This window comes from Epinephelus moara, chromosome 21, assembly GCF_006386435.1.
Source record: "Epinephelus moara isolate mb chromosome 21, YSFRI_EMoa_1.0, whole genome shotgun sequence".
Taxonomy (NCBI): Eukaryota; Metazoa; Chordata; class Actinopteri; order Perciformes; family Serranidae; genus Epinephelus; species Epinephelus moara.
The window spans coordinates 39,607,177-39,620,865 of NC_065526.1; the positions used below are offsets into that span (position 1 = coordinate 39,607,177).

The following is a 13,689-nucleotide window of genomic DNA, read 5'->3' on the forward strand; positions in this document are numbered from 1 at the left end:
CATCTGCGAGGAAAAGAAGACGCAACTTCACTCCTTGTGATGCACTCTCTGCGGCGCTTTTCCTCCTGATGATATATCTCCCCAACGATGGTAGCAGTAGCACTGAATCCAATTCTGTGCATTCAGCCTCTCTTCTCGCCCGCTCAGCATCAAAGACATGGAGTTCCTCATCTGTATTCTCCGGCTAAAACAGGTATGGCTCTGGATCTGTGTCCGCTACAAGAAACTCTTCAAAATCGCGTTCAAAGTCGTCCATTGCAGCTGCTATAGTCCGGAGATATTGCTAGGCTAAATAAACAGCTGAGCTCTGTTTACCGGCTACGCTGTCAGATTGGTGGAGCAGAGGTGGGAGGGGGTGCCCACTCGGTATGGTAAACGAGTATGTGTGTATGAAGTGTGTCTGTTATGCTAGAAGAGTCAGAGTTTGGGACGGAGTCTTTTACCCCCTGGAGTGTTACCAGAGTTTTTAGAGTGCTCAAATAAACTGGCCTTTTTCCCGAATGCTCCTCTGGTCTCCTGCTCGTGAGGGATTCATTACAATATCGTAACATGGTTTAGATTTCTAAATAAATATTCACCTCGTCGCTGGATAGACCTACTCCTGAAAAACTCGTGCGCAAGGCTTTTTGTCCCTACGAGGCCACCGTCATTTACCCGACGGGAGGGGTGAGCGAGTGAGCCCTGCAATCTAGAATTTGACCACTGATGTCACTGTTTTCAACCCATTTTACACACTGGCCCTTTAAACAGAATGAGGCAGCCTTCTGCCACAGGAGGGGCTGTTGATGACTTGTGGGAGGAGCTGTTGATGACGCCGTACTTGGGACCCACTGGCGGTGGATAAACAAGAAACAGCTGATGAACAGCTGATAAAATTCCTGAACAGCAGGAATTAGCGTGCAGCTAGTAGCAAGAGGGAAACGCAAGCCTGACAGACACTGTAAAGATGAGCAACTGGGGTGACAAGGATTTGCGCGCCCTCCTTGTCCTCACAAACAAGGAGGCCATTAACCGTCAAGTGACAGGGACGGTGAAGCACAGGCCAACTTATGAGAGAATCACTGAAGGACTGACTAGCCGCGGCTTCCCACCCACGTCACTGTTTACGTCACACGCTCAGCTACACGTTTTGTTACTTGCTCACACTCCCCATTGCCCCAAAAAAGGCACATTCTGTATAAACAAAAGTAGGTAGGCGGCATTGCTGCACTCCCTGATTTTGCTTTTATGCTGCCAATGCTGAAAGAAGACTGATTGGGCTTTCCTGCAAATTTGCACAATTCCTGTTTAGAGCTTAGGAAACACTTCGCAAATCTATTAAAAAAAGACAGGTGCGTTGGAGAGAGAAGACCATAAAGTTGCAAAAGGACTCCCGCACACTGTCTAACTTGCAATATGTAATTTATTTGTGACGTTTCGGTACTAGACCTTCATCAGGCAATGTGTTTTTTTTTCAAATTGTTTGCCTGATGAAGGTCTAGTACCGAAACGTCGCAAATAAATTATATATATATATAAGTTAGACAGTGTGCAGGAGTCCTTTTGCACAATTCCTGTTTAAAATGAGCTAGTAATTCTGTCTGGTGAAACCCCTACAGACTCTGCATACAGTTAGTAATAATGGGCAATTGGCTGTATTCCAGGTGATTTAGCTCTGTTGTCATACATTTTTACAATGCACTCTTGAAGCCTTGTGAGAAGAACTCCTGAGTGTCAAAGGTTGTGTGTTCCAACTAGCCTGACAGCTACACTAGTCAGTCAAAATGTCATAACTTGTTTTTTTCCATTTTAATGCTAAATATGGCTGGATTAAGGGGTCCTGGGCTGAGATGTGCTTTTGGGTCCCTACTGACTCATCCAGCCTTTATGCTGCCTGTGATGTCTTACATTATTAACTGTTTCCCCAAAGGTCACAATCTCTACATATGGAGAACATTCACATGCCACAGTGCTATGAGAAATAACATCAATGTGAATGATTCAGACTGCAACCTTGGAACTACACCTGTGTTTAAAAAAATACTCATATTAAATTAAAAACTGTGCCATTTACTTGAGGCTATATACCCTTAAAAATGCAAAAATGCAAACCCATCTCCATCATGATTTTCTTTTCTTGTCTTCTCTTTCCTTTTCAAAATTACATTAAAATTTTCTTTTTTTCTCTGATATTTTTGTTATATACAGGTATGCAATGATGACTGTTGGATATTGATGTTGAGGTCGCCTAATGTCAAGTCTGTATTAAATCATGTGACAAGATGATACGATCCAGTAGCTAGCTCAGGTTGAACACATCTGCAAGTCCAGTGGGTAGTCATGTCTTTTAAAAATAAAAGTGCCAGTAAGAAAGGACAAGAGAGAAACCAACAGCCTCACAGCCTGTCTCATTAGCCAACACATGCACATTGTTGGGTTTAACAAAGGAACAGGGTTTGACTTTACAATCATATGGGTGTGAACACTGGACTCCAGGGTGAAAGTCAGGCCCAATTCCAATCCGGCCCCTAAAGACTCAAGCCCTGAACCCTCACTGACTTAAGTGACGTCAGCTGTAAGTGATTGAGCGTGAGAGTCTGAAAGGGCTCTGGATGCTATAAATAGGAATGGGACAGCAATTATCCCCCTCTCTACAAAATGTTGTTGACACTGGCGGCTCTGGGCGTGATCATTTATCGGTTATTGTCAGCACGCACAAGGCGTGTGAGGGATAGAATCCCTGATCAGTCAGTCCTTATCCAAGCACTTGCGTTGCAAAATTGGCAAGAGGTAGCCTAAGTTTAAAATAATGAATTCACTGTTTTTACCATATGCATGTTTTTTCTAAACTAGCATCAGAAGTGTTGTAAGTGATATAGTGATATCTATCTTATATATTTTATATATATATATATATATATATATATATACACAGTGGTGTGAAAAAGTGTTTGCCCCCTTCCTGATTTCTTANGGCAAACACTTTTTCACACAGGGCCATGTAGCTTTGGATTTTTTTCTTCCTCATTAATAAAACCCTTCATTTAAAAACTGCATTTTGTGTTTACTTGTGTTATCTTTGACTAATGTTTAAATTTGTTTGATGATCTGAAACATTTAAGTGTGGAAAACATGCAAAAAAGTAAGAAATCAGGAAGGGGGCAAACACTTTTTCACACCACTGTATATATGTAGATATATATATATATATATATACATACACATGTATATATCGTTACCGTTTGCAGATCTGCCGACCGTGTTTATTTGTTTACGGGTTTTTTTAACACTTCCGGTGTTCCAAGGGCAACCCCTGTATTTGACATCACAATGCTATGAACTGTGGGTAATTTCCTTACCATAAGTCCGCATCGATGCTGAACTAAGGTAAGGGAGCATAAAGGGCTCACTCACTGACTTGACGATTTGACAATGGGACAGCCCTCACACACTCACGCACTTCACATGAACGCGCCTCTAAGTCAGTGAGTCTGTAAGGGATCGGATTGGAATCGGGCCTCAGTGGTTGTTGCACCTGTCCACCATCCTTCCCATCCACCCTACTCGGACTTTCGCTCTCTTAACTTACGTTGTTGTCCTGCTGCATTTCTCCCTGACTCCGCCCGGAAAGGATGATCATACCGATGATCATACCGATTTGAAAGGATGATTCTTCTTTGGTGTCTGGCGCCAGAAGTCAATGCCAAAGCGCTGGTATTTGCCAAGACCAGGTTGGTCTCAAAACAAGATGCTATCAGCACATCCCCTTTAAGGATGAGAGTATTGTTTGAGAGCTTAAAAAAGCTGAAAGTATAAAGCTTCTGATTATCATCAGCTACTGATAGACATATTACATTATTATTATGATATTTCATGTTTTAAAGATTGAAGGTGTAAGCCCTAAATATGTCTACTTGTGAAGCCAGAATAATCCCAGGTTTTTATTTGGTGCTAATCAATGGTACAGAAAGACATCCCTCACCCTCCACCCCAGTGCCTCTGTCTTCTGGAAAGTTGACTGCTGATAAAATGGTCATTAAATCTTTGCTTTTTTAATCCTATCATCACATTGATTATTTGTTCTGCTTAAGACTAATCTTGCATCACACAACGCTGTCTCCCAGCTTTCCTAACACGATGTCTGCTCTTTTAGGTCTGCCACTGTTCAGCCTGATATTCGGTATATACTAAATATGATCTCCTGATCTTCATGGCATCATTACAGACAGACATAGAGTGAATGTGGTTTTTTAAAGACTGGGTGAGACTGGCTGTACTTTGATTTCACTAAGAAGACACGTATCGACTATCCTCCACCTTATTTTTATTATTTTTCGCTCAGTGGGAGCTGTTTAGGGTAAATAATGATGACAACATGTGTTCCCCATTCAACTGGAGAAATAGAATTTCCTGTATTTCCTGTCATCTGTGTGCACAACCCAGCAGTCCAATTAACATGGATTCTGCCGGTTGTGCAAAGCAAGTTTTTATAATCTTTTAATCCATTTTTCAAAACTGAGTTTACATGACGGGCGGCACGGTGGTGTGGTGGTTAGCACTGTCGCCTCACAGCAAGATGGTTCCCGGTTCGATCCCGGGTGTGGGAGCCCTTCTGTGCGGAATTGGCAGTGTGGGTTCTCACCGGCTTCCTCCCACAGTCCAAAGACATGCAGGTTGGGGATTAGGTTAATTGATGACTCTAAATTGTCCGTAGGTGTGAATGGTTGTTTGCCTCTATGTGTCAGCCCTGCGATAGTCTGGCGACCTGTCCAGGGTGTACCCCGCCTCTTGCCCAATGTCAGCTGGGATAGGCTCCAGCCCCCCCGCGACCCTCAAGAGGATGAAGCAGTTAGAAGATGGATGGATGGATGGAGTTTACATGACATTTAAGAAATCAGGTGACAGCAGAGAACCAGCACTAATCAGTGCCAGAGTCCTAATGTCCCATCTGCATTAACTGAAGGAAAAATATCAATGCCTCCAGCCAAATTGAAGTTGCCCTCAGTCAGCTTAATAAACACATTAGGCCTGTTTCCAAGCCCTAATTTGGAATGACACACTCAAATACTTGTTCATTCAGGCTTTTCTGGTCATCTCAGGAGCATTGCTATACTTAGATTCATCCTGAGTTTCAGTTTCAGATACAGATACAGAGGATTACATGCTTTTATCTCTTCTTGCCTTAACTGCTGCAGTGCCCTGTTTGTTTGCTGTAACCAAAAGGAGAACGCCTCTAGTGTGGTGAGAGTGCTGAAGCAAGGCTTTTACCTAGGGCTGTGCAATTAATCGTCTGGTGATCGCGATTACAATTTTGAGGTCAAACGATTTCAAATTTACTGAAATCGAGGGTAAACGATTTTTGGTCACGGACACCTGGAGATGTTATTTTGTCTTCTACGGAAGCCACGCATGCGCAATACCACCCCCTCCTCTCCTCTCGCTCCACAAACCAGTCAAGTAGGTGAAATACGAATGATGCGAGGGGCAGGTGATCGCGGAAGATTTCAAAAACAGCGTGTGGAAAATGGCAGAGGGAGAGCGAGAGAGGTTGGTCTGTGTTTGTGTGTGCGCATCGGGGCCGAACTCCGCCGCACACGATACAGAGCAAAGGAGAATTGTAAACGTGCGACCATGTAGAGACAGAAATGACATGCCGTCGTGTAAACAATATACTGTAAAACTTGGTGTATAAGTCGCACTTTTTTTCCCTTTTTTTTCATCTAAAAAGTTGGGTGCGGGTTATAGACCGGTGCGACCTATAGACCAAGGTAAATGCTGACATAGGTAATTTGACCCACAAGATGGCGCTACGTTAGGCTGACCAAATGTCCCCTTTTGCCTGGACATGTCCACTTTTCACATCCCGTCTGGGGCGTCCGGGGGCCTTTTATAAACTGATGATAATGTCCGGTTTTCCGTGTGTTTGTGTGTCTGTGTGTTAGAGTGCGGCACGGGCAGCATATTTCTGTCCGAACCCGAACCGAGCCCGACATTATTTAATGACCAAAGCACTGAGTTTGTGTCACACAGTGGTTACAGGCTATTTAACAGGCCGGGCATGCGCCGTGGATGCTCAGCTGCGGAGAGGGAGACCTCCGTGTTTGAGATGGGAGCGGGAGGCGGGAGGTCCGATGCTTCAAGCGAGAGGAGAGGGAGAAATAAAACAAAATAAGATAAAATAGGAAAAACCTGTCTCCCTCTTTTATTTTATTTTCAGCGTTTAATCAAGGCGGAGGCGGGTGGCTGGAGGTCCAAGGTTTCCAGTGAGGAGAGAGGTAGAAACAAACAGCCAATGTGTGTCTGTGTGTGTTATGTTCAGGTGTTGTCACGTAAATAACAGTGCCCAAGCAATAAACAGGACAGACAATAGGATTTTATTTATTTTTACACTACATTTTCACTGAAAGCTGACCGAATCCGACCCGAGCCCGAATACAATTTATAGCTACATTTTTGACCAAACCCGGCCCGACCCGTCGGGTACCGTCGGGCTCGGATCGCCACACTCTAGTGTGTGTATGTGTCCCCTATTGGGGCCTATCTGAATTTCTGTCTTTGAGAGATATTATTTTGTAATATAACTGAATTTTCTATCCATACATATAAATTTTAAATATATTAAAATTATAAGGCATCTTTGAGTAAACTGCGAGTATCATTTAAGTAGGCTATGTCGTGGCCGGCCGAGTGTCCTCTTTTTTGGAAATCAAAATATGGTCACCCTACGCTACGTAGTAATAAGTAAGTACTCATTCGTTTTTGGGATTTGAGTAAGCATGTATAGTTACAGCCCACATTGTAATAAGGTACTGTAATACTGTCTTCTTAAAAAAGAAAAAAGAAGTTTAACGTTAATTTAAACTCATTTTTATGGCTCAGATGTTGTTATACCGTAATTTTATTTCCTGAAGAGGTTGTTTGGAAAATTGCAATCTGAAAAGTAACCAAAGCTGCTTAAGAGTTTATTGTGTTTTGAATGTGTTTCAAATTAAAAATAAAGGGAAACAGTGTAGGAATAACTTGTATAACGTTTTTATTAACAAATAGTAATATAAAACCTTGTTTTCCCTGTTTGAGACCTTAAAAAATAGACTGCGACTTATATGCCAGTGCGACTTATATTCCGAGTTTTACGGTAAGTCATCACATGTGCCGCGTAATCGTTTGCATAATCGTGATTTCAATTTTGACCAAAATAATCGTGATTATGATTTTTTCCATAATCGCACAGCCCTACTTTTACCTACAACAAAGAGGATGGCCCAATATCTCCTCCTCTCCTCGCTGATGGCTTCACTGATTTTTGCGGTGATTATGTGCAAATGTTTTTGTGGTCTGGCTCCAGGTTATCTCTGTGAACTTTTGATTGCTCAACAGACTGCATGACTGACCTGACTGTGTCCAGGCTAAAGACTAAAGGTGACTGAACATTTGCCATCATGACTCTGTGGCTTTGGAATGACTGCCTGAATAACGGGGACTGACAGTGTCTGTATATTCTGCCATGAATCTATTGAAATAATCTATATCTTTTATTTACTTATTTGCTACTTTCATTTACCTTGAAAGCTACTAAACTCAATCTTTCTACTTCTTTCATCTGATATACCTTGTATTATTTACATCAATGCTCTTCATCCTTTATTGAGCTGATAATTTATTTCTCTCTGTGAAGCACTAAAATGTTCTTCGACCAAAAATGTAACTCCTTGACCACCTCTGCATCTCACATCTTCTGCATGAAATTTAATGCAGTTGAAAGTGGATCTTTTTTTTCTGTTTTTGCTTTTGGTTTTTACCTATATTCTGCTATTTTTATTGTGCTAACATGTTTTGGGCATGTTGAGCTTCAAACTGTAACATGTGCATGTTTATTAAGTATTAAGTTAGGTAGAGCTGATTATTAATTTTTCCACAGTCAGGCAGCCTGGGTTTAGAGCACTTTGGCTCAGTCAGATGTCAACATTTAAAACAGCATTTTGGTCACCATGTACCTCCAACAAGGTCCATGTCTATAGGGACCACTGACAAGTAATTATTTGCTTCACATTAAAGACAGTGAAGGTTCAGGTCGGAGTCAAAAGTTTCACACAACAAACGAGGCAGCAGTGGCGGAGGTTGTAATATTGCACCTTTAAACGGAGACAGCATTGTAGACAGCAGTGGTCTATGAGGCCATTAAATACATCCCGACATGTGAATGGAGATTTCTTTTCACTATATTACCAATCCCTTCTGTTCCACCATTATTTAAATTTCTTCATCATCTCCTACTGTCATATACTGCTTGAACTACACTACACTGCCACCATGATCTCTGGTGGTAGTGCTTCATTTTGCCCATATCCACAAGCTTCAGGAAACATGAATAAATACAGATGAAATGAATGCAGAGCACGGACAGAAGGCTCCGTCTGTCTCCATATTTAACATTGAGCACAAATAAGCCCTTAACTGGAGAGACGCAATGACGCATCAAAGCAGCGCTCAACATCCAACATCGTTCCAAATTAGTCTACATTGAGTTTGAAAGAGTAATACATATATATATATATATATATATATATAAAGTAAACACTGTAGTTTTCACAGGCCTCTATGCTGCTTTCTTTTTACTCACCTGTTTTCCATTCTGTCTGTGATGTCAAATGTGACACACCAAAAAAAAAAGAAAAAAACCCACAGCTCTGGTCTACTGCCAGTGAGAGAGGAGAGGAGTGTATAGCCCATTTTTCACACAAGCTAATTTTGGTGGAAAAGGGGTATTGGAGGCTAAACTTGGGGAAACAAAGGCTCCTATTGTGGCTTGGAGAGTTGAACACAGTGGACACAAGCAATACATTGTGGTACATGCAGGCACTGTGGAAGCCAGCTTCTCTGACAGTGTCAGTGCCTCGATAGTGGTTATACTTTTAATGGACTACGAAATACACCAGCACAGTGGATATCCATATAATTATCAGCAAAATAATATTTTAATATCACTGCTTTCTGGCAAGAAAGTCTAGAAGAGCTAGACATTTTACAAATTGGTAGTGCCTTCTGATAAATGTTGTATATTTACTATCAATCAAAAAAAACATGAGTTTAAATTTAATTATAATTTATAGAACCACTTCGCACTGGCCAGTGCTGTCTTGCAGACTGTACTGCTGGGAGAGGATTATGAGTAACACACAAACCAATTCTCACAGCAAAAAAACAAAACAAAAAACATGCTGCACAGTGGAGAGGATGCATCTCTAATTTCTGAGTCTTTAGTCAGACTAAAAGTTACAATTATGTGCCAACCAGCCAGCAGGCTACTTTTTCTATCTCTCTTTGAAAAATGTATGTTTTGTACTGTTGGGCTGCACAGAGGTCACATCTGAGTTCATGAGGAATGTTTGTGAGGACTGAGGCCATGTAATAGGGATGATGGATGCTGGTGCCGAGTACATGTCTAAGGCACTTCCATGCATGCTAGGAAACCTCAGAATCCTACAAAATATAAATCAATGATCTCAACGTGGGGTCTGAATCCCTCCAATCAGCTGACGATGGGTGTTCACTCCTAGTTATCCAATCACGCTTTGCCACAATCTCTCAGCCAGTCAGGATGCCACTGCACCCTGGTCACCTCCAGCCATCTTTTTTTCTTTTTTTTTTTTTTTTTGTCTGTAGGCCGACGATAGCTTCACTCTGTAGTACTTTTATCTCTGTTGGAGTGGATTTGGGATTACTGCAGCAAATAAGTTCTGTGACAAACAAAAGTGTACGATACATACACGTTTCATTCAGCAACATAATTTTCACTTATTAACATTGCCAGAAGTAAAGAGCTAATGTCATGCTATGAATTACACAGTCACATGATTTAACATCCCTACCACAACAACGTTGTAAAGCTGTGGTCGGCGTGATGATGTTCTGTAGTCTCATTTTGTTAGTAATCACCTTTTGGGGTATTAAATGACATATTTTATGTCCTAGTACAAAACATAAAAGTCTTTTGTGTAAACTACAGACCTTATTTCAGGTATCTAACCAAAAACTTATTCAAAAATCCAACTGACTTTGAGGCGAGGGAACTGGGAGTGCAGAAACTCCTTGTTGTATTTATTCCTGGTGCACTCTATGGTCATTTACCAACAAACATACACTGAAGAAAAGTATAGGCCTCTCTGTCATTTTATAAAACATGTCACAAACTCTTCTTCTCTTAAAATAAACGGTTTTGGAATACTTTTTTGTGATTTACATTAGGCTATAATGAACAAAACTGTTGCTACACTACTGCCCAGATGTTGCAAATCCCACCCATCAGGCATGCCAAGCAGGTCAAATCCAACACTGACCCAAACCTGCTGCCCTGAACATTCAAGCTGTTCAGTCTAAGACAACACACACATTGAACAGCTGGGTTTGACCCAATCTGACAGAGAATCTCATTACCAGCCACTAACTACAGGGGTGAAGCACCAAATTCTGGGTCCTATGACAAAGCAGTCTCTGTGGGCCCCCCACCTTTCCTCTCTTGTTCCATGTCTCTCTCATGCACCTTTCAATATTTTTATTAAGTCAGTTTGCTTTCTTTCCCTTTCCTTTCTTTATTTTATTGTTGTATTTATTTATTTACTCAGCTGTAGCTGAGTTTGGAAGTGCAGGGGTGGACAAAACCTCCCACCTTCCTCTATATATTTTAGTATTATCCTCTAATTAGATGCGACCTTCACGGAGCAGTGGACCAAGATGGAGTTAGAGAGGGGGAGAGAGTTAAAATAGACAAGAAAATCAGTCGGAGCGGATCAGTATCGCTCCATTCTGCTTCAGTAGGCTATCTCTGCCTCTCTGTACTGAAACCACTATGACTGAAATAGAAATCTATGTCATTAATTTTTCAAACTCTCACTGATGAAGTCTTAAGTATCACTAAGCCACACTACATTGTGATGTTAACACGCAAAATTATGCTTCCGACGGAGGAAAAAAATCGTTAAAGCAAGAAAAAAAAACATCTGCAAAAAACACACACACCGTCCTTTCACCAGCCTTTCAGCGACTATTCTAACTATAATTTAACATAGCCTATTTTAACCCTGCGTTGAAATAAGAGATCTCAAATGACACGTAGGACCCTATGAACCCAGCCACGCGCTTTTTATCATGATTCATGGCAAAAACTACGATTAAATAATCCATATGAGCATAAATAACCTATTAAACAGTTAGCCTAATATGACAACTCTTATACAAGTTATTGTTTTGCACTCTGCTGTTAAAACGAGAATCTGTGGTCCGCGCAATCAGTCCCCAATCCCAATCAGTTACGGAATAAATGGCAAAAGGGAATTATTTGAGGAAAAATGTAACCTATGGTTTTCAAATATTCATAGAAAGTACCGTCTCCAAAAACTGTCCCGGAAAGCGGCCGAGGAAAGCCTTAGGATGACATAAAGTTGCTAACCTTATCTTCCCTCACTTTTACCGTTAAATAGCCGTTCTTAGTGCCCGCGTGCCATCCATCAACACCGCACCAATGACAGGCTGCAAATGACTACAAGAAATTACGCATCTCCTACGAGAAGAGCTCCCTCCGACACAGCAACAACATACAAACAATAAAATAACAGTAGTGTCATGTGGTCTGAAGCCGCTGTGGGGACACAACAAACAGCGCATAGCAGGTTCACTTACCGTTGTATGCTGAGGATGGAGCTTTAACCAAATCTCCCAACAGCGCATCCAGCTAAGGCAGACTGCTCTCTGCCTGTCCCCTCACTCTCTCTCCCGCCCTCACTCTGCCTCTCTCTCTCTACCTCTCTCTCTTATAATCCCCCCCCCCCCCACACACAGCCCCCTCCCCTCCAACATACCAGATCAACGAATTGAAGGGTTGAAATGGCTGCTGATTGGTCATTACAGTGCCGTCGGCGATTAAAGGGACATACGCGCGCTCCCGCGCACAAGAACACACACCATGGACTCAATCTTCATTCCAACTCCAACAGACTTATTTCAATCGGCCCAAATTTTAAGAAGCCAACTGACTGCACTCTTAAAGGAAAACTCTGGATGATTTGAAGACCTCAGCAACACAGCTACATATGAAATGGCATTTAATAAGCTGAGGCTGGCAGATCACAGCCAATACCCACAACCTGCAGGTGTCACAGCTGAAGATGGCTGTTCTAGCCTGGAGGCTTTTCTCTGAGGCACACTGTAAACCCTAATCCATCCATGGTAATTACAATAATTATAATGTCAAGTCTACACAAATGCCCCAAATTTTCAAAATGACATAAAACTATATGTTCATTTGACACAAAAATCATCCTTTGTGAGTTTGACATAATCTCAACAATTTCTTAAAATTTTCAGTAAATTTGATTAAAATTTCTAAAATCAGTTTCACCTAATTTGTTTAAGGCATGCTGTGAGACAATGTGTTTAACGTGTTTAAATGTGTTTCTAAATAACTCAGTGATTAATGTTTATGTATTTCACAATGGTTCTAATGGGTTACAGTCAATGTTGTAGTAAAAGACATTTTGCATGATTAGTTAAGTCGTATACACAGTTAGTGACCTCCCACCTGCATGGATAGTACAGTGTCTAACAAGACGTTGTGCTGAGGAGAAATAAGGAGAATTACCACAACCTTACCACAATATAGCTCAATGAAATATTCTAAATTTCATTCTAAATAATATTTTATAATGATAAGTTGTGAGTCCCCGCAATGCACAGCTGGTCGTTTGAGTGGATCCCCAATAAAAATTGTGTTTTTTTTTAAAACAAACTCTAGTGTTAAAGTCATTTATATGGTTATAATTATGGTTCTATTCATTCAATTCAATTTGACAACATCCCTCTGTCCTTAGGACCCTCAAAAAACGGTAGAAACCTCAGGAAGAGCAACTGAGGAGGGATCCCTCTTCCAGGACGGACAGACGTGCAATAGATGTCGTACAGAACAGATCAACATAATAAATTAACAGTAATCCGTATGACACAATGAGACATAAAGAGAGAGAGACAGAGAGAGAGACAGAGACAGAGAGAGATGCAGGACAGACGGTAATGACAGTAGCTTACAACAACATTAATGAAAGTAATACTATTATAATTATAGTTCTGGTTACTGTGGTACAATATGTTGAAAGTATATATATTAATATCTGATAGTATACATATGTGACAATAATCATATGTGTATAATAACAGTAGAAGTATGACTAATGATAGCAGCAGCAGGAGGCATCTGGCAGGACCACGGCAGCAGCACAACCACACACGTCACACTATCCAGGCCCGCTGCAATACGAGTTAACCTGAGAGACAGTGGAGCACAAAGGCTCCAGAGAAGAAGCCGAGTTAGTGACATGCAGTTTGGCCAAGTTAGCAAGATGCAGTAACAGGACATGAGAGAGAGAGAGAGAGAGAGAGAGAGAGAAGGAGAGAAGGTGCCTGGTGTATTATAGGAGGTCCCCCGGCAGACTAGGCCTAAGTCAGCCTAACTAGGGGCTGGTACAAGCCAGCCCTAACTATAAGCTTTATCAAAGAGGAAAGTCTTAAGTCTAGTCTTAAATGTGGAGACGGTGTCTGCCTCCCGACCGTAACAGGGAAGATGATTCCACAGGAGAGGAGCCTGATAGCTGAAGGCTCTTGCTCCTGATCTACTTTTGGAGACTTTAGGGACCACGAGTAACCCTGCGTTCTCAGAGCGCA

The 13,689-nt window shown here is 41.5% G+C and overlaps 1 protein-coding gene across 2 annotated transcripts in view; it reads right to left on the minus strand.

Moving 5' to 3' along the window:
* LOC126408965 (cadherin-6-like) overlaps positions 1–11,784 on the minus strand; it is a 331,509-nt gene extending 319,725 nt beyond the window's left edge. For both annotated transcript variants that reach the window (XM_050074787.1, XM_050074788.1), the window contains exon 1: positions 11,656–11,784. The gene's annotated coding sequence lies outside the window, so the exon portion shown is untranslated. The remainder of the gene's footprint in view (positions 1–11,655) is intronic.
* Between the last annotated feature and the right edge of the window lie 1,905 nt (positions 11,785–13,689).